The sequence below is a fragment of the Coccinella septempunctata genome, chromosome 8 (genome assembly GCF_907165205.1).
Source record: "Coccinella septempunctata chromosome 8, icCocSept1.1, whole genome shotgun sequence".
Classification (NCBI taxonomy): Eukaryota; Metazoa; Arthropoda; class Insecta; order Coleoptera; family Coccinellidae; genus Coccinella; species Coccinella septempunctata.
The window spans coordinates 11,816,115-11,819,362 of NC_058196.1; the positions used below are offsets into that span (position 1 = coordinate 11,816,115).

General features: G+C 43.8%; 1 long non-coding RNA gene across 1 annotated transcript; it reads left to right on the plus strand.

Moving 5' to 3' along the window:
• Positions 1-1,348: 1,348 nt before the first annotated feature.
• On the plus strand, positions 1,349-2,172 carry LOC123318452. The gene is made up of 3 exons (XR_006538293.1): positions 1,349-1,397; positions 1,655-1,813; positions 2,140-2,172. It is a non-coding gene; the product is annotated as an uncharacterized LOC123318452 (long non-coding RNA).
• Positions 2,173-3,248: the final 1,076 nt, after the last annotated feature.

Consider the following 3,248-nt stretch of genomic DNA (forward strand, 5'->3'; position numbering starts at 1 on the left):
AAGTGTCTCCGCGCCCCCTGAGTATCCACGCCAGCGGGGTGCTTTAACAGTAGGAGTGGAGCTGAAACCGGGGTAGGAAGGGATGAAGGGAGGCTGAAGTTCCAATATAAAAGAAAATAAGGGCGTGTCGTCTTACCTAAGTTTCTGTTTGGCCACTTGCACTTCGGGCAATCACCCAATACGGTGAACAATAATTATAAGAAAAAAAAAAACTAAAGAAAAATTCTATCCCGGATGAATGAACTTAAAGAGAAAAAAAAAATCTGAACTCAAAAATACTTTTCTAATACTTGGAGGCAACGGCGGACGGTAATTAACGGCAAGCGTACTACTACGGCGAATAATTAGTCAATCGTAAGCGAACAGACAGAAAATAAATCGTAAGTGAAGTGGCCTGCGGGGGAACATCTGATTTTATACCCACAGGGGGGGTGCGGAAATCAGATGTGCCCGACAGTCGAAATTCGGTAATTTTGCGTCGATGAAAACGTCTTAATTTCGACTTATCTGTGCTAGCGAACAAAAAAACTCGGTTATCTTCCAATTCAGGATGTTTTATACGGTGCGACATCGTTTTTAGGGAATAAAAACGGAATAAAAACGGTACGGTATGTTTACCATTCCGAACGATGTCGGAATCCTGAATTGGAAATTCGAAAAGGTTTCTCGGAAAATTAATTCAAAATAAAATTATTTAAAAATGAAAACTAAAATAATGATTCTAAAATGAGGGGGTAGGTTCGAAAACTACCCTCTCGTTACATCTCCCCGGCTCCGGTTGAAAAATTGAATCCACGATGAAATAGGGGATTAAATCTACTAAGTCCGGTTAACGGTTGGACTATTCACGGCAAGACGATTGAGATCGGATTTACACTAAACAAGTTCCCCTAAACTACTCGGCCAATGCTCCCACTCTATGGTCCGCGATGACGGCGCTTTTCGATGAATCTGTCGAAGTTCTGTGTTCTATCAGCTAACCTCCGAAGTCCAATTGTCAAATTTCGCCGGGTGGTTCCAAATTTCGATTTCCATTTCCATCGGTGAAAGAAATGCCGGAAAATAGTGGAAACAGTGCAGGACGGAATCTTCAAAGTGAGTACCATTTCGATTTGTCATTCGTTGTGTTATTTCTGAACCATTTTAGGGTGGACTTCGCAAAGCCGGCTCCGGGCACATGTCATGGGGGTTAACAGTTACCAATATCGTCCAACCAGGGTAGTTTGGAATACTGGACAGCGTCGTTGGCTCCCCCCTGTGACGGTGGTGCAATTCTCCGATGGTGTTGGAGTCAGCAGCAGTTGTAGGTTGCACAAAAAGGAGAGAAAAGCATTTAGTATACTGATACCCTGGAGCAGAGGGATAACAGGGTGTACGGTGGAATTTCGGAAGAAACGGTAAGTATGGTCGGTAATTTTAATAAGGAGATACAAATATACTGTTCCATTTCACTTACCGTTCAGGCCAGTTGGTAATATCGGTGTAAGCGGTGTCAGCCTTCTATTGCTATTTTCTATTCGGTTATTGTATTTAACAGTGACACAGGGGTGAAATAGAGACAAACAGGACGGGTGTATCTCACTTGTTATTATCGGACCCACAACTGTTACTGGTTACTGTTTTTCCATTGAATTAACGGAATTTTCTGTTGTAGGTGTGTGGGATACCACTTACCCACCGGATGACAGTCAGACGGTCCTGTTTGGTGGCAAAAAAGCTGCACAGAACAAACAAAAACTGTACGGAACAGAATCTTCCAACACTGGCAGACCAGGTCAGATCTATCGGTTATGGTGGAATCGCGGAAATATAGGTATGTACATTTTGTTATTGAATAAGGAGATACAAGTATAAGGCTCTATTTCACTCACCTGGGCACTTATTCAGTGAAAGCAACGGTAGTACCCCATTACTAACCTATTTTCGGTGATGAATATTTTTAACGGTAATAGAGGAGTGAAATAGAGACGGACAGAACGGATGTATCCCATTTATTATCGGTGCATGCTATAATATAACGGTACGGTTGGTTTTTATTTCGGTTGCTATACAGTGTACTTACTAATGATCAGACGGATGGAACGGTTTTAAATCCTTCACATGAATATTGGTGATTTTCTTACCACTGTCATCTTTCAGGTCATAAACAACGGGTGAAATTACTTTCACAACGGTATACGGACCAGAGAACTTGGGAGCCAGTTTGGCTGCAAAGCTATCAACGGCGGATGACAACGGATTAGCACGGCGCAGAACTCTATCACCGACATAAAAACGAACTTCTCTTCGACGGAGGTTGTAATGGTGAGCTTGCTGCTCAAATGCACGGTACAACCTGGTATTGACAAACTCATAGGCCTCCTGAAGATGACGGATTTGTTCTGTACGGTGAGTAAGATTTACTCTACTTTCTTCTGGGCTTCTGTTTGTCTCCTCGGTGTCTTCGTCTTGGGTGTTTGACGAGTAGATTGCCTTTGGAACTGTTAGTTCCCTTCCATAGTTCAGGAATGCCGGTGTGAATCCTGTAGATTCTTGTTTTGCGGTATTCAGGGCGAAAGTTAGTTCACCTAATTTCTCATCCCATGTACGGTGGTCGGCTTCACAAAACTGACCTATCATAGTTTTCAACGTACGATTGGCTCGTTCTACGGCGTTGCACTGTGGTGTATACGGGGGGGGTGAAACGGTGAGCAATGTTTAGCTCTCGGAGACTGTTTTTGAACAGTTTACTGTCATACTGTACCCCGTTGTCAGATATCACCAGTTTCGGACAGCCATATCGGAGTATAACCTGTTCATATAGGGCTGAATAAACGGTTTTAGCGGTGGCTTTCCGCAACGGACGGCATTCAACCCATTTCGTGAAACGGTCCTGCATCACCACTACGTAAGAATTTCCCTTCTTGGAACGGGGAAGTGGCCCAACCACATCTGTACAGACCTCTTGGAACGGTGCATCAGTCATTCTATGTGGTTGCATTTTTCCAGGCGTCTTCTGTTGTGGTACTTTGTACCTTTGACAGGATGGGCAGTTTCTTACGTATTTTGCGACATCTCTGAACATCCCTGGCCAGTAATAATTCCGGGCTAGCCGAGAGATGGTTTTGGAGATTCCCAGGTGACCAGCTAATTCCGAATCGTGATTTTCTTTCAGGACCTCCAGTCGTTGTTCGATGGGTACACAGAGCTTCCATGGTTGTCCGGATCCAACTTCAGTAAAGTCGGAAGAGTCCCAGAAGTGACGATAC